Source organism: Arvicanthis niloticus, chromosome 3, assembly GCF_011762505.2.
Source record: "Arvicanthis niloticus isolate mArvNil1 chromosome 3, mArvNil1.pat.X, whole genome shotgun sequence".
Taxonomy (NCBI): Eukaryota; Metazoa; Chordata; class Mammalia; order Rodentia; family Muridae; genus Arvicanthis; species Arvicanthis niloticus.
The window spans coordinates 97507390-97534652 of record NC_047660.1 but is presented as its reverse complement, the minus strand read 5'-3'; the positions used below and the strand labels follow the sequence as shown (position 1 = coordinate 97534652).

Sequence of the window (27263 nt, the reverse complement as noted above, 5' to 3'; positions counted from 1 at the left end):
AATGGTAAAGGCCTTCACAGTTACCACACCTCATCACTATCAGGAAGTAGATATAAACACAACCAAGCAATCTGACTGAAGTTCTACCAGCTTTCCCTGTACTATGCCACTAGTGTTCTGGAGAACATAAATCTGCTCTCTTGGTGGAATAAAAGCATCTCTAGGGTTCTAAAAGGATTTTCTCTTTCTAGATAGCTTTAAGCAATTGTATACATGCAAGAACACAATTCTTCCTGTCTCAGAAATCTTTCTCAGTGGCTCTGTTTACACCACTACACTTCTTCCTCTCTCTCTCTCTCTCTCTCTCTCTCTCTCTCTCTCTCTCTCTCTCTCTCTCTCCCTCCCTCCCTCCCTCCCTCCCTCCCTCCCTCCTTCCCTCCTTCCCTCTCCCTCTCCCTCTTCCTCTCTTTCTTTCTCCCTCCCCCCTCTCTCTTCTTCACTATTTATCCCGTCCCCTGATTTTGAATACTTGGGGTGTTATAAGGTCACATTAAGATTAGGATCCAGGGTCTTCTTGTGGGTCCCGCAACAACTGGAGCAGGGGCTTAGCCTGACTCTGTGGCCTGCTTGTGGATCCTGCTTTCCTAGCTGGGCTGTCTTGTCTGACTTCAATGGGAGTAGATGTCTAGTCTTACAGTGCGAGAGTGGGTTGGTTCCCCAGTAGAAACCTCCCCGTCTCAGAGGTGAAGGGAAGGGGAGGAAGGGGAGAAGCCTGTGAGGGAGGACTGGGAGATAGGGGTGCATTCTGGATGTAAAATAAATAAATAAGCAAACAAATGGGAAAAAAAAAAAAAGATTAGGATCCAGATCAGCAGTTCACGTTTCAGTTGCTCATAAATCCATGTCCTTTTTGTGCTTGGTTGCTAAAACCTAAATCCTTTGAGATCAAGGAGATTGAAATGCCAATGATTACTCTCCTGATGTCTTAAGTGCTACTAAAGCTTCCAGCTTAGGGGTGGGATTGTGTGTCTCTCCCAGTGAGGGTGGTGTGGAGGATCAGAAGTCAAGTTTGGCGGAGTCTACAGACATGGCACCTTACAAGGGAAAGTCGATTGTTTTCTGATAAAGCCAGGGAGAGTTGTTTTCCAAGTTGGATGTTCTGTGGCCAGTCAAAATTCTGTTATTTGATAAATGGAGAAGGCTTCAGGCTAGCCCCCTAAACAAGCAGAGTTTAAATCTCAGCCCTGTCATTAACCATCAAGTGACAAATGACCTCAGTTTTCTGAACCACCTTTTTTTTTTTTTTTTTTATGTCTAATAGATCAGAGAAAGAAATGAGAGTTTAGCCACATGTAAGACACTTATGAAGTTTAAATGACGGGGGGCAATGTATCTCAAACTTGAGCCTACATCAGAGTTCCCTGAAAGATATGATAGACCCCAGACCCAGAGTTTGGTACTGGGTAGGTCTGGGGTGAGGCCTAGTAATGTGTATTCCTACTAAGGCTGCACATGCTGCTACTGATAGTTACTTATGGAGTCATACTTTGGGGACTCTCATGGTCACACTAACAAACTATCACACTCTAACAAACATCAACATGAGGACTTAACGTGCTGGATTTGTGAAGAGAGGTAAGTTCCTCTCCAAGTTCGTAAGGATTAAGAAGTCCCTCACACACATACCCCTCCAAGCTGGAGGAGGTCTGAGACTTTCTGCTGGAGAGAAAGCCACATGTAAGTGAGAAATGTGAGACAAAATGCTTGGAAGTTATGAAGCATGTTGGATATGGGCACTGAGATGATTTTGTTGTTTTTCTGCTTAAAAACAATGCTCTGAAACCACAGAGATAGTTCAGTGGACTGTCTGCTTGCCGCCACCCAAGTCAGGCAATTCACAACTGCCTATGCCTCCAGCTCCAAAAGATTTGATACTCTCTACTGGCATCCACTAACGCCCTTGTCCACAAACCTACACACACACGCACGCACACACACACACACACACACTTCTTTGCTGGACATCTGCAAATGCACCTGTCCACATAAGCGCCCAGGTTTCTTATGAGCCAGATTTATCCCAGCCCAGGCTTCTCCATAGGCAGGCTTCTCTTACACGTTGTCTTTTAGCATGTGTATGTGGGAGAGAATGTGGGAGAAAGAAGCACAGGAAAACAAATGTTCCTAGAAGAACTGCAAAAAACCTCTCATTAGAGAAGCAAATTAAAATATTTCAGTCCCTAGGCTATTTTCTTTAAATACATTGAATTACATCAGTTTTTGATAGAAGACTAAACTGCAGGTTCTATAAAACTATCTTTTTTTAGAAAGAAATGTGTTGCTGTATTTCACTTATGCTGTGAGAATTATAAAGAAAAACACTCTAAACATTATTTTCTTTGCCACAAAGAAGGTTTTTTTTTTTTTTAAATAACCATCCAGGTATATACCTGAGAGATTATTTTAATAATCTTCTGTGTTCCAGACTTACTGACATCAAGTGTCATCTTGACTTTGTTAGTTTTTTTCCAATCTCCTTCTGTGCCCTGACTTCTGTCATTCTTCTACCCTCTGAGCAACCTCAGCTGGCTTCCTCTAATCCCAAATCTGCCTTCCACATGTAAGGTGCATTGAACCTGACCTCTCACAAATGGGGTTGTAGACTCCATTTTTAGCAGGTAAAGCTGAACGCTCATACATTTCAGACACCTTAGCTGCTTTACTTTTCTATGAAAAGCTTGCTAGCTTTGAAAGATATAGGAACGTCAGGATTAGGATTTGGGGAATGTATTTAATCATTTGGTTTTTCCCACAGGTACCAAATACAAACTGAACCACGTTTCAAAGTAATTAATTCTGGATGACAAGGGCAGTCACATCCTTGGATGGCAATTCGAGCGTGGCTCTTTGTCTTCATAATATGGGATTTTTTTCAGACCCCCTCCTTCTGTGCACTATGTAATGCCTGCAAAGAAGAGCAGAGAGATGGATAATCAGACAGGAACTAGAGTAGAAAAACCCTCAGTGTTGCCTGAGGGTGCTATGTTTCTTATAAGCACCTCAACCCCAGATCCAGCAGAATAGGAGTTTCATATTTACAAGGAAGCTGGTTATTGATTCAGTCAAGGAATAGGGAAAGGGTTTTAATCTTAGCAGTTTAAATATGCCTGTTGTTTTAAGCCAGAGTGGCTAAGTTAGTATCAGTGCAAAGTATCCATTCTGTCTCCTCATTACCCATCATCCAATTGTCTGTGACAATTAATTTTATTGTAAAGGCAATATGTATTCTTAGGGGAAGTGACAGAGCTAATGGTAGTCTATTTCTCATGTGGTGGCAAAGAGTAAGCCCTTGAAGGTTTTGACCACTATCAATCAAGGTTCTGGGTTTATTATATCAAATGTGATATGTGATGCCACACACTCAGCACCTGCCAGAGTTTATTTCTCTGTCTGGAAACAAAGGTCTGGTAGGGCAAGACAATGGCTCTCAGTGTTTCTGTACCTGATGAGCAAATGAATAGGGCAAGCCAACCTGAAATCATGATTAATTTGTCATTTTTGCAGCTATGTGCCCATTTATTTACTTATTTGAGTACTTACTGTCTTAACCTTGATGTTTAAGTCTGCAACTGTGAATAAGAGACATTTATCCCTTACCCTCATAGAACCTTAACTTGAAACAGAAGACAATGAACATGTAATTTAGTGTTTAAAGAAGCACGTAAAAGAACTTGATAAGAATGCTGTGGTAGGCAGAATTACAAGAGTGACCCCTAATGACTCCTTTCCTTACACACCCTTTCTGCTTAGCTTGAGGGTAGAGCTTGTAAATACAAGCTATTAATCTCTTGAGGATGTTTAGTTTTATGGCACAAGAGAAATCGTCCCAGGGGTCCTAGCCTAATTATATGAACCCTTTAAAAGTAACATATTTTCTCCTGCTGTGATCACAGGGGATGTCTGAGAGATGCCAGGCTTAGGATGGATTCCATGCAGATTAACACCTAGAGGGTAGCAGGAGCCATGAGATGAAGAATGCCATTGGCCTCCAGATCCTAAGTAAGTGTGGCCTCCTCCGGTTGACAAACACCTCCTAGTGTAACAAACTGAACTCCTCTAAGAACTGAATGAACCTGAAAGTGAAGTCTTCCAAAATAAGAGTCTGCCCAAGTTATCACCTTGAATTCTTCCTTGCCATGTAATTCTGGGTTGAATCCCACACAGGCAGAAGGATATGATGAATGCCTAACCTCTCAGTCCCTGTGAGTACATCTGCTATCAAGAGAAGGGGCTCTGCATATTTAAGAAAGTTAAGATGAGGTATTAGTGTATAGCCCTCAATCCCATGAATGGTGTTGTTGTGAGATTGATTTTGATGCAGACATGAGGGGTTATTGAAAGAAAATACTGAGACCCAGACACAGGGGGCATATATGAAGACGGATTGGAACTATGCTGCCACAAGGCCAATGCATGAGGTTACTGGGTTCTGGGAGAGGCAAGGCGGGCCATTTTTCTGCAGGTAGAATGCATTGGTGGTATATTAGTGACTTTAGACACCTTCCTAGAGCCTTCACAGGGAGAAGGATCTCTAATTTGGACTTCAAATCTCCAGAATTCAAGGAGAATACATTTCTGTTTGTGGTCCTTTGTTTCAGCTGACCCAGGATACTAACATTGACCGTCAAACACAGGGCCTGGTGGAATTCACCCAAACCTCTGCCATCAGAACTAGAAGCAAGTGGATATTGATTTAAGCCGGTAATATTAGGGTGTTTGTCATGTGTAAATGTAGAACATAACATGGGAGGGTGTGTGGCCTAATTGTGAAAGGGAGGTGTTTCAGATGACACAAATACTAGCCATCTAACAGGAAAAGAAAGTGTGAAGATTGTTTCAAACCGCCAATTGCATATGTAGAATTTCTATGGCAGCATAGAGACAGCCATGTTCACAAAATTCAACTATTCTGGTTTTTACTCTTCAAATGATACCGCTTTCATTTCAGTATCACACAAGGTGCCAGCAATCCACAGCCATCCACTATTCTTATAAATCTCATATTTTAGTAGGAGACATTCAAATACATGGATGAAGAGACAATTACATTTCATTAGATGAGCTGTGAAGGGATTCATGTGGAACTGAGACAGACCACCATGGAATGCTGGATGGGATATCGAACAGGAAGCCAGGATGGAGTAATTAGTCTGGACAGGGAGGCAACAGAGCTGCTCTGATCCTTTCCCTCTAGATTTTGAGAAGGCTTGCCTCTCATTTTTACCATGTTTTCCAATAATTTTCAACACCCTGTATAGTAACTATCTCCGCTTTCTTGGTTTAGGACAGCACAGAAAATTCTAGACTAACAACAATACAGAATTGTATTTCTGGGATGGTGATTTCAGCCTGATCATTGTACCATCCACACCACAGGCAGTTATTGTTTCTCTAACTCTGGTCTCTACTTGTGTGTGCACATGTGTATAAATGCACATGCACATTTCAGGGCATCCTAAAACCACTTCTGTTCAGTGAACCATTGAAAGCACTCATAGCAGAAATTCACACTAAAATAAGCACAAGAAAACAATGAGGAATCCAGAAGAGCTTGTCAACAGCTTCCTTGTATTCTCCCACAGAACTCATGAGGCATTACTTACTTTCTTCAGAAGCAGTATGTGACCTTCATGCAGAATATGACTAAGCAAGATCACGCATGCCTTTATCCATAGCAGTGGTTCTCAACCTCAAGATGAAGACTATTTCCTCCTGTCTACCAAGTTCCCGACCACCCCTTCACAGCTAGCCTCTAGTCACCTATCTGTGCCACCTCTTAAAGCCAATCAATCACCCTGCTTACCTCTTTCAATAAGATTTAATTTTAGGGACAGAAAAGGTAATTCAGTTGGTAACATGTTTGACCTTCAAACATGAGGACCTGAATTTGATTACCAGAACCCACATAATAAAACTGTTCATGGTAGCATGCCTTGTGATCTCGGTATTTGGGAGAGGAAGACAAACAGGGCCTTGTGCTTGCTGACTAGCCAGTCTAATTAGAAAACCCCAGATCAGTGTGAGATGCATCTCAAAAACCAAAGTGGATAGTGCCTGAGGAACAAGACTCAGAGTTGACCTCTGGTCTTCACACCTCACACATGTATTCATATGAACATGCGTGCACACACACATACGTGTGCATGGGTGGGAGATGTGGACACACACAAACACACAGACAAAATACTTGTCTAAAATTTATGTAAAATGGCGATATGTTCTTGAAGTGTCTATGCTGTATGTGCCAGGATTTATTTCCTTTCCTTTGACCCTTAAATAGTATAATTGTTTGATTGTGACTACAACATAATTTATGTGTTTTGCTTTTGATGTACATTTTAGCTGTTTCAAGCTTAGCTAGATGCAATAGAGTCACTGTGTGTGTTTTTATACAAGTTTTTGGTGGACACTTTTAAAAACAAACCTGAGTTTCACCGTGACATTCTCATATGTGAGCATAACATCCTTTAATCAGGATCATCTCATCATTGCCTTTCCACATCTTCCCTACTCCTCCCAATGCCCTTCTTTTATAATGGCTTCCATTCTTTTTTATGTATGTGGGGAGTGTGTGTGTGTGTATGTGTGTGTGTGCACATGTATGTGTGTGCTCATGCGCATGTACACATGTGCTGCGTGTTCGTGTGTGCAAGCATGTGTATGTGAGTTTTGTGCCTGCAGAGGCTGGAGGAGGATGTCATGTGTCACATTCTTCCATTCTTTACCATATTACTTTGAAATAATCTCTCACTGAATATAGAGCTAGGCTGGCATCGAGTGCTCTGGTGAATCTCTGTCGTCTTCCTCACAGAGTATCATTGCTATAGGCATGTATGAGACCACACTGGACTCTTTACATGGGTGCCACAGATTTGGACCCAGATCCTCATGTTTGTGCAGCAATCATTAATACCCACTGAATCATTTCCCCAGCCCCTCATGTAGTTTTTCTCTATTTCACTTGTGAGGAAAAAAAAAAAAAAAAACCACATAATGCCTTTTATTTTGAGTCTGGCTGGCTTAAACTGATTTCCACTTTTGTCCTTTTCTGGGAAATGGCATTTCCTCCTCCTTTATGCCAATATGATTCCCTTCATTGTGTATCTGGATGAGGTTTTTCTTTATCCATGTCTGTTGGTGGGCTCCTACACTCCTTCTATGGCTTGACTTTTATGAAGGAAGCACCATGATAAATACAAAGTATATTTCTGTGGTGTGACCCTTTTCCCTCTTCATTAATCTTGGTACCACTAAACTGTATAATGTTTTCTATAGAAACTCCATACTGATGTCCACAGTGGTACACTAATTTACATTCCTATCATTGTCGAGTGTATCAAGAGTTCCTTCCCCATTCTCATCCTTGCCAGCATTTGATGGGTACTTGATGATACCCACCTTGCATAGTTTTGATTTGAATTTTCCTGATGATGAGAGATAATTAACATTTTTATGCATTGTTATCCATTTGAACTTTTCTGGAGGGCTGCTTGCTTTGCTATATAGCCAGGGCTAGCCTGGATCTCAGGACTGTGGCCTGAGATGATCCAAGCTAATGGCAATCTCCCTGCCTTGGCTTCTCAAACCCTGGGATCATAGGTAAAAGCCATTGGAGTTATTTTTCCCAAGTGTCTATGGAGTTTTTTGCTTACATGTTGATTGCGTTGTTTGTTCTTCTGTTACTCTCTTTTAGTTCTTTGTATATTTTGTCCATCAATCCTGTTAGATTAACTGATGGATAAGATTTTCTCCCATTCTGTAGTCTTTGCCTAGATTTTATTTTCTCTGGCACATTCAAAGATTCAGATTTTACATTAAGGTCTCTGATCTTCATTGGATTGAGTTTTTAAAAACAAACAAACCAACAAACAAGTTTAAATATAGGGATCTAATTCTATTCTTCCACATTGAGATTTCTAGTTTCCCCAGAACTATTTGTTGAAGAGGATATATTTTTTTCCAACATGTAGGGTTTTTTTTGGCACTTTTGTTAAGAATCAGATGGATGTAACAGCATGAATTTATTTCTGGGTTCCCCATTTTATTGTTCTGTATATCTGTTTCTGTGCCATCACCATGCTATTTTGGTTACTATGGCTCAGTCATGTAATTTGAAGTGTCTTGATGTTTCCAGCATTGCTCTTCCCATAGACGATTGCTATTCAGGTTCTGATGTCTCATTCAATGTCTTCCTTTGGTGCTTCATAGATTTTATTACTGAGATTACATCCTCCATTTGACTTATTCCTAAGTATTCTCACAATACAATGAATAGAATTATTTTCCCGATATCTTTCCAAGGTTATGGATTTTTACATATTTCTGAGTTTATTAAGCCTGTGGAGAAGATTTTCTGCACCACACTGTTGTCAGTAATAGAAATTAGTACAGCCACTGTGAAAATCAAGACGGAGGCTCTTTAAGGGCTTCTAATGACAGGATCATGTCATCTGCAAACAGGGATAAACTAACTTCTTTCTTCTCTATTTATATACTAGTTTTTCTTTATTTTGTTGTATGCCTATGACTAAAACATTCAAACACTACACCAAATAAGAATGATATTTTTGTTTTATTTCTATTACTATGATAAAGACCATGACCCAAAACAATTTTGGAGGGAAAAAACAAGGCTATTTCAGCTTACAGCTTACAGCTTACAGCTTACAGCTTACAGTTTACAGTGTACAGTTTATTTTCATCTCTCATGAAGAAAAGTTGGGGAAGGAATTCAAGCCTGGAACCTGAAGGCAGGAACTGAGTTAAAGACCATGGAGTACAGCTTACTGGCTTTCTTTCCATGTCTTACTCAAAGTGCTTTTTTTATGTAACCCAGGACCACCTGCCCAGCAGTAGCAATATCCACAGTGGACTCTACCATTCCACATCAATCATTAATCAGGAAAATGCCCCAAAAGACTTGCCTCCTGGCCATCTGATGGAAGCCATTCCTTAAGTGGCATTCATTAGAGGCATCTCCCAGATGTCTCTAGCTTGTGTTACATTGACAACTTAACTGACACCAAGAACGACAATGGATATCTTTGTAGTTGATTCTGAATTTAGAAGAAATGCTTTCAGATTTCTCACTTTGGTATGTCATTGACTGTAGGTTTATTGTAAATAACTTTTATACTGTTCAGATATGATCCTTATCTTTAGTATGTTCCAGGATTTCATCATGGAGAGAGTTGAATTTTGTTTTATCTATAGTCATTGAGAGGATAATGTAATTTTATTATTGATCCTATTAATGCTGAGCTGTTTATTGATTTGTGTGTTTTCAGCCATTCTTGCATCCCTGTAATAATACTAAATTGATATCATGATCTTCTTAATCTGTTGTTGAATTCATTTTGAAACTAATTTTTGTGTGTATATTTGTCAAAATATTGATGTATAGTTTTCTTTGGTTTTGTCCTTTGACGGGGGGTGGGGGGATTGGATATCAAAGTTATCAGTGAGTTACATCATCAACTCCTTTTCATCTCTAAATCTCTTACTTTGGTCTCTCTCTCTCTCTCTCTCTCTCTCTCTCTCTCTCTCACACACACACACACACACACACACACTTTCTCTCTTTCTCTTTCTGATTAGTCTCAGTTAGTTAATGGTTCTTCTGTCCTATGAGCCTTTCTTTCATTGACCTTTGTGTTATTTCTTTAGACTTTATCTTAAATTTCAGCCCAGATCCTTATAATTTCTTTCTTTCCTCTGGGTTTTGCATTGACTTTTTCTTATTTTTCTAAGACTTTGAGCCCTACCTATCATGTAAGAAATAATCAAAATCTCTCTTATTTTAAATTGCTGTCACTAACAGCTCTAAAGTTTAGAGGATATTTTAAGAACTTCCTTATCATATCCTACAGAATCTGTTACTTCCATTTTCACTTGTTTTCAGGAATTTTAAGCTCCTTTTATTTCCTCAAATACTTCAATTATTCAAAAATTATTAAGTCAGAAATATTGGTAACTGCTTATGATCCTAGCACTAAAGGATGAAGATTACTATGAGTTTGAGGTATTCCTGATCTATGGAGCAACATAGGGTACACACTGAGACATTGTCTCAAAATATTGAAATAATTATTGTTTGTGAAGTTAATTTGTGGCTTCATCCCATTTTTAGATTTGAGAAATTACCCCTGTTTTATTTCATTTAATATGAATTGTCTTAATGATACATAACATGATGTGTTTTAGACAGAGTCCCACAAGATGCTGTAAACAACCATTTATTCTATAGTAGTTGAGGTATATATTTTATAATGGTGTCAAGTACACTTTTTTATGCTATAGTGTAGCTCTGAAGTTTCTTTTATGATTCTGGTTTATATTACTTTTACATTAGAGAAAGTAGAGTATAGATGTTACTTGCTATTGTTAAATAGGGACATACCTGTTATTCTGCCTTTTTATCCAGTTGTGCTTGTTTTATATGATTGAATGCACCAATATTTACCCATATATGTATTTATAATCCTATCTTTTGATGTGCTATTTCATCTGCCAGTATGTAATGACCATTTTTAAAAATTTTATTCTGGCCTACATAGATGGAAATAAATTTACTTTGTCATATATGAATAGAGCTTCATGCTTGATTCTGAATTCCATTTGCTTGGAATATAATTTTCCATTTTTTTACTTCCAATCTATGTTTGTATTTTCTGGTGAGGTGTGCTTCTTGCAGGCAGCAAGCAGTAAATCTCAAATTTTAATTCAGTAAGCCTACCTGTGACAAAATTGGAAAATTAACATTAATATTCAAGGTCACAATGGGAAGCTGTACTTATTACTGTCATTTTCTTTTCTCTATATAATGTTCTGTTCTTGCCTAATTTATCACTTGATCTTCTACTGAGATTTATTGTTTTCTCTGCTTTTCTAACTGTGAGTCCTTATTCCTCTGTAGAATCCTGTGTCTCCTGCAAATCTATTTATTAACCACTATTTGCTTTGGTTTTTACTTATCTTATTTATCTTTCTTTCAAGTTTCTGAAGGACAACTTTATCAAATGACAGTAATCTAGGTTGACAGTTACTTCTTTTAATGCTAGAATTACATCTCTCCAAGATCTCAAGACCTTTAAAAATTCTGTTGAGAAACCTACTGGCATCCTGATGGCTTTGGCATTGTAAGTAAGTTGGTACATCATTTATTCTTTGTATCCTGACATTAAGTGTAATATGATGTTGGGAGGTTGTGATTATGTCTATTTGGGTTCTAAAGACCTTCTGCATCTAAATGTCCACATCTTTGCCAGCCTTTCAGATGTTGCTGAAAAAATTTTTTATATCCTTATTCTGTACCTCAACACCTTTTTCTCAGATAGTTGTGTAAATTTGGTCTTTTAATTGTGCCAGAGAGGTCTTGCATGGTCTGTTCATAAGTGTGCTTTTAAGTTCTTATGCTTTTATCTTTGCTACAGGCTTACTGTTCTATTTCATCAATATTGTCTTCAGTTTCTTAAAGTGATTCTTCCACCTGATTTGATCAATGTGAATAGTTTGAGTCTGGAACTGAGTAGAATGGCTTTCAAATAAGACAATATGGAATCAGACTTCTTTTTGCTAGAGTTTTATATCTAATATATAAGCTCCAAGAATTCTTAGAAACATCTTGAATGGAGCTGTTATATATTTGGGGATCAGAGGCCTTTATGTGAAACCTACATGAAGAATGAGCAACAAACTCTTCTAAAAAGAAGGGACACACCGTGCTCCACATTTTAAAATGCCTATAAGCACGGTTTGCAGATGCCTAGTTTCTGTATGAAACTGGGAGTGCTCTAGATCCCAAACCTCTTTCTCTGAGATTATCAGTCTCAAAGACTGCACCCTTTTCTAGGTCTCTGATCTAAATTTCACTGCATATAATGTTCACATAGATTTCTTCAATGACCTTTTACTATGGCCACCCTGAAATACAAGATAGGTGCTGGCAGGAACAGTGTGACAGTACTTGTCTCTACTTCATGAGAAGGGACAATGTAGTAGTGACTTGTATATCCCAAGGGAACATACCTGTGCATGATCCTGTTAAGATGGCACCTCAGTATAGTGTTACTATTTTGATGTTGCTTGCCAGAGCACTTGACAAGAAACAACACACTACACCAATCAAGATTAGCTGGGTTCAGACTGTATTTCTGTTCTTCATCCATCTGTACCACATTCCTGCCCATGTCTTTCCCTTTTTGCTATCCTGTTACTGCTCCCTTCTGTCCTTCTGCCTGGCCACAGGAGACTCAGCACTAAAATACTACTTTTTTTCTCTTTTTGGATAACCAGAGTGAGTCTTTCCTAGTCTCTGTCCATACCACTTGAATGCAACCCTTCAGTCATCCATCTTGGTGAGATATGGTTTCTATCTATTTTGATTCCCAGGTGCTGAGAAGCCAAAAGAAAAAAAATGCTTCTAATTTATCATCTTATTTCCTCCAGTAAAGCTCCTCCAACCTCTCCATGTGCACTGTGGCATAAATATGCACACACATGGCACATGTGTATGTGTACAAACACATACATTTATTTCTCATTAGCAAGTAAGTAAGGGTAAAATGCAATCTTTTAATGTAGACAGAGGTAAATCTCCCAAGCCATTATGCAATGTAATCATACATTTCCATCTTCTAGAAATGTCTGAGAGATCTAGTTCAATTACAACCTCTCTAGCACTGGACGTATGTCTTTCTCAGTTTCTCTGGTGTCTGCACAGTGATACTTCAAAGATTTTTCACTTTCATTTTCCTAATTGCCAATGAAGAACATGCTTGTTACCCATTCATAAATCTCTGTAAAGTGCCTAGTTAAGTCTTGCATATTTTACACTTTGAATGGTTTGATTTTTTTTTTTTTAATTGCATTGTAGGGATACTATTCCTGCCCTGGCTTCTCGTAAGATTCAGTAGGTTTTATACTGCTCTATCTTCTGATGCAGACAGGTTCAAGGCCTAGTATATTATTTGGTATGGTAGCCATTTGGTAAGACTGATGCTGTAATTGAGAGTGGTAAGTTTTTTTTGTTGTTGTTGTTGTTTTGTTATTTTTTAATCTAATGCTTTTCCTGAAAGACAATGGCTCTCAGTGGAGGCCTATCTGTCTGGGTTTACCACTACATGTTTGCTAGAACATTCCCTAGATTTGCTCATCATCATTCAACCAGATGTGGGTTGGATACCAAGATTTATCGCAGTTGTTAAAGAGACTTCAAGTTTGTTTGTAAAAATATCCTGAGCCATATCTCATTTTTTCTCCTTAAAGAGAAATGGAAACATTTGTACTTGAAGTTCACATATAATCTGTATGCTTCTCTAAGTAAAGTTACTTTGAAAACTACTTTAACCTTGAGTTAATACTTCTGTGTAGCAGCTTATGTAGCAGACAGACTTTGTGACCAGGAATGTTGTCTTTTACTTCATAGTTCCTTGAACTATAGAACCACATAGAGCCACATATAGAGCCACAGAATATGTACTGTGGAAGCTATCGGCTTAAGAGCCTTTATTACAGCCAGAAGAGGGGAGTAAGCAAACAGTTCTGTCCAGTTACTTAATAAATCCCTAATATTTTCTCTTTGAAGAGAAGTCAAGGTGTGGAATTTGTGTTATAACTAGAGGGTTACAGTACTAAATAAGAATGTTCATGGGATAAGAAAGTTTTTACAAGCATACATATGTATGGAAACATGCTAGTACCATTCCTCCTTTTAGAGGTGGCCCGATTCCTTAGTAAAGACAGGGTATAGGTCTGATCACCTGTGAACATGCTAATTGGGGTGGCTTCCTATGGAGAGTGTGTACAGTAGTTTCTTTGTTCCTTGGGAAAGTGTTGAAGTTTAATTCCCACCCACCATTCATCAAAGAGAATACACATTTGAACTGAGGAGATGTCTGAGTGAGTAAAGTACTTGCCATGCAAGACGCAGGCAAAGTTTGAATCCCCAGAAACCATACCTGTAATGTCAGTGCTACTACACTGAGAGTCACCTACAGTCACCTACAGTTACATGAAAAGCAGAACTAGAAGAATCCCCAGAAACAGGCAGGCCAGCTAGCTTGGTGCACAGAAGTGAACAACAAAGAGACCCAACTCACACTAAGGTGAAAGGCAAGGGTGAATACCAGAAGCCGTCCAATCTCTACATGTGCACTGTGGCACAAGCATGGCACATGTGTATGTATAAAAACATACACGCATTCACATGCACATACACACATGCAAAGAATATACTTTCCCAATACTATGTATTTGAGTTTTCAAGATAAGAAGTTTTAGTTTAGACAAAATATCAACCCCCAACAAATAATGTAGGATCTATAGAATAGTCTATCATCCTAATGTTTGGAGAGCCCATTGGTAACTTTTAGAGTTTCCATGTACAGGAAAGGAGAAATTGGGTTTCAGGGGGAGGAGGATGTTCAGATCCTTTGGACCTCAAGATTACCTTTTGCTCTAGTTTGGATCCTCCATGTTTCACAAAGATCCATGTAGTAAAAAATTGTTCCTTAGGGTGACCCCTTTTGGAGGTCATGGTGGAGACTTAAGAGGTGGGACCTACCAGGAAGTCTCCCGGTCCTTGGAGATATTCTTTTGAATGGGTGGTACAATCCCAGTCCCTATGTCTGTTCCTATTTCACTCCCCAGTCAGGTGATAGGTCTGCCTCACCTTGTGCTCCTATCTTAATGAGCTGTCACAGGCCTGAAAGCAACAAACCTATCCTGTCATGGAAAAAAACCGAAGAAGGCATTAGCATTTCTCTTCATAAGTTGATTACTACCGGTATTTGTTATAGGAATATCCTCTGACTCTGGGGACCTTATCAGCCTTTGTCTTTACTTCCTCATCTTAGATTATTTCTCGTAATTTCCCTAGGGTCCATGATGGGAAAAATACAGCTAGATTCTTTACCACATCTCCAACAGCAGTGAGAACACTTCAGTGGGGAAGTTGAAGAACGCTTGGATTTTCATCCAGGTTCTGGCTGTCGGAGATCTCCATTTTTTTGTTGCTATGGGTGGAAGAGATTAGTGAGCTTGGAGCTTAATACAAGATACTGACATGAGAAAAAAGTAGGAGATGCTATGCTTGGCTTACTCAGAGAAACTGCAGTTTTTACATCTGTCGTCTGAGAATTGTAAAGCTTACTTCATAAGAGCCTACAAAAAGATTGGCTTCCTTACCCAGCACTGCTGGGGAGTTTTCTTTGCCTAACCACTTGCTTTTTGCTCTTCAAGTTTCTATCAATGTGAACTATGATCTCTTTTCTCCACTCTGGAGCAATGCACTTGTTGTAAATAATTCTAAGATGTACATTTATTTATTTATTTATTTATTTATTTATTTATTTATTTATTTTTTATTTATCTCCTTCTTTCCTTCTTCCTTTCCTCTTCTTTTCTTTTTAATTTTTATTTTGTGTATATTGGTAATTTGACTGCCTGACTGTATGAGTGTTTCAGATCCCCTGAAACAGGAGGTACAGACAGTTGTGAGCTGCTATGTGGGTGCTGGAAATTGAGCCTGGGTTTGTTTTCTTTTTCTTTCTTTCTTTCTTTCTTTCTTTCTTTCTTTCTTTCTTTCTTTTTTCTTTCATTTTTACTTGTTCACTTTATATACAGCTTACTGTCTCCCTGCCAGTCACCTCCTCCCACAATCACTCCACCTTCCTCCCTTCTCCTCTGAATGAGTGGGGAACCCCCTGGTATCCCCCAACCCTGGCACTTCAATTCTCTGCTAGGTTAGCCACTTTCTCTCCAACTGAGGACAGACAAAGCAACCTAGCTAGAAGAACATATCCCATAAACAGGTAACTTCAGGACCCACATGAAGACCAAGCTGCACATCTACTATGTATGTGTAGGGAGGCCTAGGTGCTGTCCGTGTATGTTCTTTGGTTGGTGTGAACCCAGCTTGGTTTTTTGGTTTGGTTGTTTTTTTGTTTGTTTGTTTGTTTTTGTTTTTTAGAAGAGCAACTACTGAACTATCTCTCCAACCCCTTTTGTTTTTTTAAAAAATCTTCTGCTATTATGTCCATAGAAGCTCAGAAGTGGTTCATGGTAATAATATAACTCACATAAATGAGAAGCAGATTTATTTTGTAAAGAAATTTGAGGGCGATCTGCAAGTGGGAGACACACTTTGTCTCTCAAATATTGTAATGTCCTTGAGAACTGTATCCGAAGCCTGTGGTTGGTGTTTCCTAGTGCCAGCGAGGCTCTGGTTCAGGTCTAGCTGAGATGGGAGAGGTTTTTGTTAGTACCTACAGATTGTAGTACAACATGATACATTTAAAACTTTGTAGTGCACGTGATACTTTTAAAATCAGCCTTTTGGCAGTCTACACCAAGATTTTAAAAGAAAGAAAGGAAAAGGGAAGGAAGGAGGGAAGAAGAAAAGAAAGAAGGATGGAAGGGAGGGAGGGAAGTAGGGAGGAACCCACCCATTTATAACTTAGGGCCATTTACAACAAGCACATTGTTCCAGAGTGAGAAAAGAGAAGACATTTCCCTTTACTAGAAGCTTATTATAAATTACAAGAACTCTCAGTAGGAAAGGGTCGGAGTTTCTATCATACAATTGGTAATTTGGAGTTTATTAAAATTTCAGGAGGGGAAGGTGGCTCAGCAGAGAAAGTGAATTCTATGAGCTTGGGAATTCAGATCACTAGACCCTACATACACTGTGGGGGTGTGTCAGCCCATCTGCAATTCCAGAGCTCAAGGACAAGGGTCCCCTGGAGCAACTCCTCCTAGATTAGCCCATATTAGCAAGTTCTGGATAATGCAAGAAACTTCAGCAAATATGATGGAAAGTGATAGTAAGCTTTCTGATGTCATTTTCATGCATTGGTGTGCATCCATGTATACATCCACTACCCAAACACTTGCACACATATAAACAACACATACACACACACATGAGAATTACACACACACACACACACACAGAGAGAGAGAGAGAGAGAGAGAGAGAGAGAGAGAGAGAGAGAGAGAGAATCATTCCCCATAGGAGCAGACCTGTCTTTCTGCTTCGGGTAGAACTTGGCATGTACAATTGATGACAAGTATTCTTGGTCTTCAGTTCCCCTTACCAAAATTGGAGGCTTTTGGAATGCCCCATGTCTATGGTGACTGAACAGAACATTTGCATCATTACTGATCTCTCCTTTGACTGGCTTACTTGGGGAGTTAAGAGAAGAGGGAAGAAGGAAGAGAGTGATGAGAGGAAATGCAGGGGCCCACAGGGAATGCCATGGCCTTTGCTCCAAAGCATTAGCATTTGTTTATTCTGCTTCGTAAAGATTGTAAGGGCAGAAGGAGGTGTAAAGTGACCAGTCTCTGACTGAAACTGGAGGAGACAGTAAAGGACACTGTTAGATGCTCTGTGTATCCAGTTGTTTTGATGTGAACAGTATCAGAGGAAACTGAACTGTAGAAAATCAGTCAAACGTCCAAGTGTGCACATGTTATCTGCACCCAGATGAAAGGGTGGGGGTGACACATGCACTCCAGGAGACCCTTTGCTTTTTCTCTGTAATCTCACCCCACCACAGATCACGTTTATCCAGACTTTTAGCACCACAGATATGTTTTACCTGCCTTGAAGTCTATATGAATGAACTCAGAGTATAAGGTCTCCATGTCTAACCGCTTTTTTTTACTGTTCTGTGGGTTTTGTCTGCAGTGTTGCAGGGAACGGCAACTGATTGTTGTTCTGTGAACCACATTTTCCACTGACTGGTATAGCTTTTCATTGATTCTATTGCTGATAGATATTTTGATTGTTTTTGTAATAGGGCTGTTAACATTCACATTGCCTGGATCTAATTTATGAATATCTGTTAGTAAGTATCCATCTATAAGATTTATATCTATTTACCTCATACCTGTAGTCCCAGTACTCAGGAGGCTGAGGTAGGAGGACCAGCATAGGGAATATAGGCAGCTAACCCTGCCCCCAGATCAACCAAAACAACAAGAAGCAGCTGTAGTCTCTCAAAAGTCAAAGAAACAAAAACATTTTTGTTTTTTTGTTTTGTTTTGTTTTTGTTTGTTTGGTGGATTGGTTGGTTGGATTTTTTTTTTTTTTTTTTTTTGCCATATTTTTTAAAAGTCAGGGCAGAAACATTTCAAAAGTTCCTGCTAGCTGACCAGTCTAAGGGAGGGACCAAGAAGGAGGGGAAGGCTGTGAGCTTTATGTCTCTATGGAGCCCTCAACACTGAGTTAAGTCTTAAAAATGTTAAAATTTGCTGAATGATTCATGCCATCCACTAATTGCTTTGATCTTTAAACTCTACAGTTGAAAGAGACAGAAAGTGGAAACTCCTTGTGCTCAGATCCACACAAATTCTCTGTGGAGACAGCAGATCTGGAACTCCAGGGTATCTTCAGGAACAATCCTCCTCCATTTACAGAATGGGGTTAGTTTGGACAGATTTGTACGTTTGCGAGCCATGGTAGTTCAGGTTCTCTGTAGCTTCCTACTGTAATTTTCTGGAAAGTTATAAACTCATGCTGAGATGTGATGTTTAGGTAACACACACACACACACAGAGGGAGACAGAGGGAGAAAGAGGGAGTGGGGAGAGAGACAGAGTGTGTTTTCTAAAACATAAAATAGCCTATCAATAACTTTTTATGTTGATTTTTTTCTTTCAGTGTGTATGTGTGTTGTTGACATGAATACATGTCCACATGTGTGAGCAGGTAATGAATGTGTGTGAGTGTGTGTATGTGGAGTCCATAAGACAACCTAAAGTGTCAACCTCCTTGGCATCTACCTTGCTTGAAGGAGAGTCTCTCATAGGCAAGGCTGGCTAGCTGGACAGCCTCAGAGGGCCTCCTGTCTCTGCCTTTTAGGCCCTACCACTATATCCTGCTTTTTTTTTTTTTTTTTAAAACCTGGATTCTGGAGAATCACACTATGTCCCCACACTTTTATGGCAGACACTTAACCAACTCAGCTATCACACCAGAAATAATGACATCATATATTTATTAAGTTAGACATATTATTAGAATTTATCTCACCTATTTCATTTGACATAATTATGGAAGCTGCCCAATATTTAAGTGATTTTGTGGGTTGTACTATGCTTCTGTTGTGTGTCTAGATCAGTATATCATCTTGTTTATACTGTTCAGTCTGGAAAACAATTGTGCCCCGTGGGATTGGGGGAATACTACACATGTGCATCCTTTCCATGCCTACTCATGATTCCACCATACATGTGGGCTTTGTTTGCTATAACCTTTACCTATTGCTGTGTCATAGTTGTTACTAACAGATTAGTAGACATTTATTAAGTGCAAATTGTATACAGAGATAAGAGACATGTTCTATGGTTATGGCCTCTTGATGAAATCAAGGCCCCCACACAGTTTACTTATTCATTCATTCAATTAAAAAATATGGAAGGTTTTGGTTATCTTGGCAACAGACCATGCACTGGGGATTTGGTGGTAAGCAAAGCATGGCCTTTGGCAGGAAGTAGCTTAGACTCAAATGAGATGGAAAGATGAGACAAGCAAGTGAGTTCAAGAAAGTGCAGGCCCTGGGGACACAAGAGGCTTAATGGAGTATGGCAGTGTGGACACTTTTGACAGATGCCCTTCTACTTCACTGGTGGGTTTTTTTTTCCTTCCTGAAATAAGCCCATTTACTTTATACCAGGAAATTAGCTTCAGGAAGACACTAGGAAGGCTTAGCATGCATATGTAAACTTAACATGCATATGTAAATCAGCTGTTAAAGAAGTATCCTTTTGCTTGAGGCCTTGGATGCCTTTCCAGATGCCAAGGTGGAGAATCCAGCCATTCTAATAACTTAGTAATAGATCTAGGATGGGTTTCTTAAAGGAAGCTGTGCCCTTTTCTCAGCTTGCTCCTGTAAATGCCCTCCACAAGGCATGTAGAACTGTCTTGTATGAGTCAGTGACCCCCAATTGTTAAAAAGCCTCCCAAGCAATCGAAGAAATAGAGATGCACAGATATATTAAGATAATTATTTGGGGTGGTAGGAACAAAACCATGTGTTATTCAGTGTATGTGGCCGAGACAGTTCACGCCAATCAGCTGCTGCCTTGTAAATGAGGCTGCACAGACAGAAAACAGAGAGACTTGGTGTATGAAGACTCCTTGACATATGTGAATTGGTTATCTATCTGGAAAGAATTATCTCTACTGATGTCAAAATACACCTAGCTGTGGGATATTTAGTCCTAACTGGGACATCTACAAGATAATTTCTACACCCAAAGCTGGGAGAAAATCATAAGAAGGGGCAGAGGAAATTTAAGTGGCAGAGGACCAGGAAATCTGCTATGTGATTGTCTCCAGAGTTGATAGGGAATTTATACTCATGATAATTCAACAGGATGTCCTAATCAAGACCCAAAGAAGACATCGATAGAAATTTCACAGCCTGGCCTCTAGAAAAAGAACTTCAGGGAATTAACAACTCCTGAGACAGAGAGAGAGAGAGAGAGAGAGAGAGGATTAGATTTCCACAGGGATTTCCCTCATTGGTTGTGCAATACTAAGTGATCCATCCAAAAAGATATGCAGCCATTACTCAAGATACACAGTAGGTTGTAGTTATATATAGTACATAATGAAAATAATTAAAGAAAAAGAGGCAATGAATTTGAGAAGGAGCAAGAAGGAGGTAGCATGGGAGATGTTGGAGGGATAAATGATGTCATCTTTTAATTCAAAAGAATTGAAAGTGAAAAGGCATCTGTATTCCTATTATAGCAACATCATGCCACCATATCTGTAGATCTAACATTGAATGAAAATTTTGAAATAGGCCCAAACTAACAAGAATAGCAGGGCCCTGTGATTCCTTTTCCCTAACCTAAATAGTTAAAAATGCCTGTCAGCAGGTTTGGGCCCAGTTAATTAGTTACAGAGGATGTGGAGTTACAGGACATAAGCCTATTGAATCATCCAAGGAACTGGCTGGCCATAAAAGATAAAAAGTATGCAAGGACATCCTTAAAAGAACAGAGATATGTCCAAATGAGTAATGGGCCATCTGGTGTTCTTCCACCCTTCCCCCTTTTGGGCCTGCCACAGCCTGCTGATGTTCAAAAATGTAAAGCAACAAATCATGTGTACCCCCATGTGAAAATCTCCCACTTCCCCCACCCCTTGCCTATAAAAGTCCTAAACCTTTGGGCCTCTGGGTCAGCTCCTCTATCTCCTGAGTGAGATACGTGCTGACCCAGAGCTCTGATATTAAACTGCCTCATGTGTTTGCATCAAGCTGGTCTCTAGTGAGTCCTTAGGTGCGGGCCGTCCTGAGACTTGAGTGGGGATCTCTCTTTGGGGGTCTTTCAACATCATGCTAATATATCTGTAGATCATCATCAATTACTTCCTTGTGAACACCTGAGGTCATCATATGAACAGAAGAAGCTGTATGCCTTTTTCACTGGAATTATTGCAGTTCAGATCTTTGGCCTCCCATGACACATCTTCTTAGATGCTTACTTCTAATTGTATAGTTAATATTACAGAGGACCACACATACATTAGTTAGGTGTTGAGAGAGCAATTAGAAAGTAGATGGAATTTCAAATCTGTACAGATATAAATATTAGTATCTTTAAAATTTAGTGTGAAGTTCAGTGTGATATAAACTCTAATGTAAGAAATTATTTGAATTTTTCATTTTATTCAGCGTATGCTAATTGTACACAATAGTTTTCATCATGATATTTCAATACACACATACAAGGTACTTCACCATCCTTCCCTCCCATTATCTTTTCCTAATCATTTTTCCCCATGATGCTCTCTCTCTCTCTCTCTGCACCAAGCCTCAAATCCACGAACTGTCAAATTTTGAAAAAAAATCTAGACTCAAGGAACACATTATTTTTGTGCTTCTTAATCTGAGTTATTTAACATAACATAATGATCTCTAGTCGTATACATTTTCCAGCCATCAATACAATTTTAGTTCTCCATGGCTGGATAATATACCACACTGTCTTTACCCATCTCCTTGCGCATTTGTGGGTACCTAGACTAATTACACAGCTGGCTGTTGTGAATAATGCCAACATATACGTTACTGTGAAAATAGCTCTATTGTATGCTTTTATTACTAAGATATATACCCAGGAGCTGTATACCTGGATCATATGCTATTTCTAGTTTTAGTTTTGTGAGGACCGTCTATACTTATTTTCCTGGGGCTATACTAAGTTACATTCTAGTCCCTCACATCCAGTTTCTTCACCATATCCTCACAAGCATTTGCTGTTCCTTCTTGATGACAGTGGCTGTAGGAACATGAGCCTTTCCTGGTGGTTTAAAGATGATAATTTTTTTCATGTTTTTATTGGCCACTTGTACTTAATCTTTTCAAAAGCATCTGGTCAGTTCATTTATCAAATTATTGATCATATTACTGTGGAGTCACATTTTTGACATTTCTTTTTGTATTTTGAATACTCATCTGTCAGATGGATAGAGCAAAGATTGTACCACGCATTGTGGGCTGTCTCTTCAGCTGATTGTTTTCTTTGCCATAACGAAACTTCCTAAAATGTCATTTGTCAGTAGCTGCTATTGTTTCCTAACTACTGGGGTCCCTTTCAGAAAAATTTTGCCTATGCCCATCTCTTCCTCTAACAGTTTCAGAGTTTCAGGTCTCACATGAAGGCCTTTGTTCACATTGAACTGATTTTTATTGGTGAAAAAAAGTAGATCTAGTTTCATTCTTCTAGGTACGAATATTCATTTTCTGAGAGCACAGTTAGCTCAAACGGAGATCTCTCCTCCACTGTATGCTGTTGACACTTTGTCAAAGATGAGGTGGCCATAGCTGTGTGGGTTTCTTTCTGATTTGTTCTATTTTATTTCAACTCTGTATACATGCCTTTTTTCGCACTGGCATCTTGTTTTAATTGCTATGGCTCTGTAGTATAACCTGAAATTTGGTATTGTGGTACCCCACTCTTGTTCTTTATGATCAAGGTTGTTTTCACTATTCAGAATATTTCATATTCTCATGTACATTTCAGGGTCGGCTTTTCTAGTTTTGTGTGGAATGCCATTAGAATTTTGAGAAAGATTAAATGGAATCTATAGATTGTTTTTAGTAATATAAGTAATGGAAGGTATTTCTGTCTTCCTTATCTTAGAAGTCTTTTACTACTTTGGTTATATTTATTCTTAAGGTTTTTTGGAAACTTTTATGAATGACATTTCATTCATTTTTTAGCACAATTTTTGTCATTGGCTATTGGTATGAAAGTTACTCATTTTTGTATCTTGATGATGTCAGATAGTAGAATTTTCTGACACAGTCTTTAGGGTTTTGTGGTAGTTTGATTATGCTTGGCCCATGGAGTGGCATTATTGTGAGGTGTGGCATTGTTGGAGTAGATGTATCCTTGGTTGAGGAAGTGTGTTATTATAGGCGTGTGCTTTAAGACTCTCCTCCTAGTTTACTGGAAGCCAGTCTTCTTCTACCAGCCTTCAGATCAAGATGTAGAACTCTCAACTTCTCCTACATCATGCCTGCCTAGAAGCTGCCATGCTGCCACCTCAGTGATAATGGATTGAACCTCTGAACCTGTAAGCCAGCCCCAATTATATGTTGTCTTCTAAGAGCTGGTCTTGGTGTCTGTTCATAGCAGTTATACCATAACTAAAACAGACTTTGTGTTGGTTTATTTAGTTGATTAGTTGACTGGTTTGTCATAGATTTAAGGTTGTTCAGGTGGCCTTAAACCTCATATAGATGGCCTTGAAATTCTGATTCTTCTGTATAGCTTCCCAAGTACTCAGATTATAGGTATTTGTTATCATGCCTAGTTTATGTTGTAGACCTCTAGAAAAAGAACTAGGATCTTTTTCTCTTTGATGAATAATTAATTTGATGAAACTGTGACCCACAGGAACAAGGCAGGCACTGGAGAACATTTTTAGAAAGAGGTGAGTGGACCTAAGTGAGGCTTTGATGGGTAGGCTATGTTCCCTTATTAGCAAGTAACTCTTGCTTATGCATAGCCTTTGAAAGTCTCTGAGGAGGCCTATGGAAGCGATGAGTGTACTCCTGCCTGTCAGAAAGCTACGGTCGTGACTACACAGTGCACAAGGAAGCCTTTCTGGAAATCCTGGTTTGTAAAATTTTGCTTTTATTTTTATTTTAGAAAATGAAATTGGTTTATAGGAGAAGTGAATGGGACATGTGGAGGAAAAAAAAGAGAAGAGAGCAATTAGCTAAAAATATCACCTGCATTTTGGAGAGCTTGAGATGATTCATTCAAATGGTCTTTGCATCCAACCTTTTAAGCCATTCGTATGATTGAGTGTTAGCTTTTATTGGAGCTGTAACCTCACTGAAACTTTGATAAAAGCTAAAAATCTGCCCACTAACCTAAAAAGAATCACATGAATTAATTTCTCCATTTTACTATTCCATGGGTCCTGAGTAAATAAAGGGCTGATTTATAAGCAGGCTCACAGTTCCACAAACTATAAACTATTTTCCATAATTCTAGACTTGTGCCCCCCACCTCACCCCAAACACACATCAACTACTCTGTTTCAGGCCTTTGACTTAAAGAAGAAGGAAGCACAACCCCTCCTCCTCTGTGTAGCTCTCTGCTAGGTACCCAACATGGAGGAACAGAGGCTCTACAGAACTTTGGAGAATGGAAGAAACCATAGTGTCATATGCAGAATACGAAGTTCCAGGTCACCAAGACCCCCAAGAGCTCAGCACTTGCCTCAGAACTCAGCTGTTCGCTTTCTGTTACTTAGCATGTAGAGACACTGAGCTCTGCTACAGAGCAGTGTTTCAGGAGAGTCATGGAAGTCTTGATCTTATTATCACTTTACTGTCAAATTAAGGACGAGGAAAAAAAGAGGCTCTTGGTAAGAACTAGACAATGTGAAGAAGTTGATAAGATATGCCCCACAGCAGTCCTTCCTGTGTAGTAGAAGTAACTTGGACATGATGTTGCTTATTAACCAAATTTCAACAATAATATTAATAATATCTCAATAGCATAACCCTTCTACTGACAGTTTCTATGTTCATTATACACAGGTGGCTATATCAGGTGCTTGACTGAATAAAAAAATCACTGGATTTTCTAATAGTAGATAGCATTGTTCTCGTCTTCTAAGGGAAACTGAGGCCTAGAGTACTCAATAAACTTGCCTATGCTATTAATTCCCAAACCTATTAATTTTTCCTACATTTCTCTAATACCTATTAGAGCCAGAAGGAACGACAGAGGAGGCCACATTATATTAGAAATATAGAGGTCCCTGGAGGTAGAGGCTGGCCAGCACCACATGGCAACCTAGCAGCAGAAATGAATACTGCTCAGAAATGTGGCTGCAGTTTTTTTTTTCAGAAAGTAGGGAAGTCAGGCAAAGCTACTTAAAAATGATTTTGGTATGCAAAGACCATCTGTGACTCGGGCTGAGAAGATGGATCTGTAGGAACTGTAGGTAAAGCATTTGCTGTGTAAATGTGAGGACTCCCAGAACCTGCATAAAGTTGGGTGTGATAGTACATATCTGCAATCCCAGCTTTTGTATAGTGAGATGAGCGGCAGAGACAAGAAAATCCCAGAAGCTCTCACCCCAGCTAGACTGGTGTACATACCAGCGAAAAAGACTCTTTATTATACAAGGCAGAAAGTGAGGACAACCCCCATGGTGGATCTCTGACCTTCATGCATGTGCTACACTCACAGCAGAGCTTGCACACACCTATAGATTACACACACACACACACACACACACACACACACACTTTAATGAAATAAAAATTTTTAAAGATTATTTGTAGATTGTCTGGCTGTGTTGTAACAAGTACAGTAAAAATTAAAAACAGTGTTTCTTGGTAAGGTTCATTTGTATGTGTTGACAGTGAAGATGCTGAGAGTCAAAGGAATGCCACTGTGAATTTATATTCTTATGCATGGGTCTTACTAATATGCAGCTCACTTCACAGTCCTCACATCATCCACCATGCAGTATGCTCAGTGCTAAGCTGTGGAAACTCATTCCTCTTCTCTTGGATCATCCCAGTGGCATTAGACAGATGTCTGGTCAATTAATTAATAACCTGTAAAGATGAGATAGTGCTGTTTGCCTGACACACTGGTACAGGTGGATGATATGATACAGGGTTCCTAGGTACTACATTAAACTGATGGAGGTAACATTTAAGCTGAAATTTATAAGACAACTGAGACAGTTACATGAAGAGAGAGAGAGAGAGAGAGATGTGAGTGTTTAAGGTGTAACAGTACAATGAAATAGCCTCCTACAGGCAAACTCTGAGATTGCTTGCTTGAGGCAAAGAAGAAGGCAAAGATCACATCATAGGAATAGTCGGGATCCTGATACTGTGGGATTTCCTGGTGCTTTGAGACAGAGACTCATTCTGTTGCCATAGGCTGACCTAAAACTTGTGGCTACTTCCATGTGACTCTCTCTAAGCCAGAGGCATCAGCCTGGATTCTCTTCTAAGTGCAATGGATTTAGAAGTTGGCTCATATCCTTGGTTTAGTGACAGTGTGGACGCAACATGAGATTTTGCACATGCTAGGCAAGTACTTTAGCCTAAGCACAGCAGGAAACAACTGGGAGCTTTAGGCAAGGATACCAGCCGGCTTTGACTTTTATTGTAAGCATTACTCACAGCCAGGGCATAGAGGAAGAAAGAGTAGAATATATATATATATATATATATATATATATATATATATATATATATATATATTGAAGCAACAGCAGTTCATCAGCAAGAGGTGTGTCGTGGGCTCCAGGGACAGCAGCATGGTTGAGGAGAGCTAGATGCATCCTTGTTATTTTTAGCATTGTACTCAGCAGAATATGAAAATGGAGTCAATGAGGGGAAAAGAAAATGAGAATCTAAAAATAAGGCTTGCCACATTCATTGTGCACAGTGGGCTTACTTGAGCTGTTTATCTGCAAGGCTTGTTCCCCAGTGATGTCAAGAAAAGAATTGTTTAAGCTGAGGGTCAGACACTACCTTCATTAGATCCCTTCCCTCTTTTGTATCAGACACAAAGTAGCCAGCTCATACCTTTATGAAAGGGCTACTTTTAAAACGGAGTGTTAGGGCTGGGGGATGAGGGGAAGTAAGGCTCTCAAGGATAGTGTGGTCTCCTGGGTCTCTGAATAGCAGAGAGCCTGTGACCCCCTTGCTTGAAGGAACAAGGAACAGGTGGCAAGTGAGAGTCTGAGAAGG

General features: G+C 39.3%; 1 protein-coding gene and 1 long non-coding RNA gene across 30 annotated transcripts in view; one reads left to right on the top strand and one right to left on the bottom strand.

Moving 5' to 3' along the window:
* The window catches only part of Cadps (calcium dependent secretion activator), a 431715-nt gene that overhangs the window by 44697 nt on the left and 359755 nt on the right, over positions 1-27263 (top strand). The window lies entirely within an intron of this gene.
* The window catches only part of LOC143441610 (uncharacterized), a 55234-nt gene continuing 30787 nt past the window's right edge, over positions 2817-27263 (bottom strand). The window contains exon 4 of the long non-coding RNA XR_013109173.1: positions 2817-2905. This is a non-coding gene — a long non-coding RNA (uncharacterized LOC143441610). The remainder of the gene's footprint in view (positions 2906-27263) is intronic.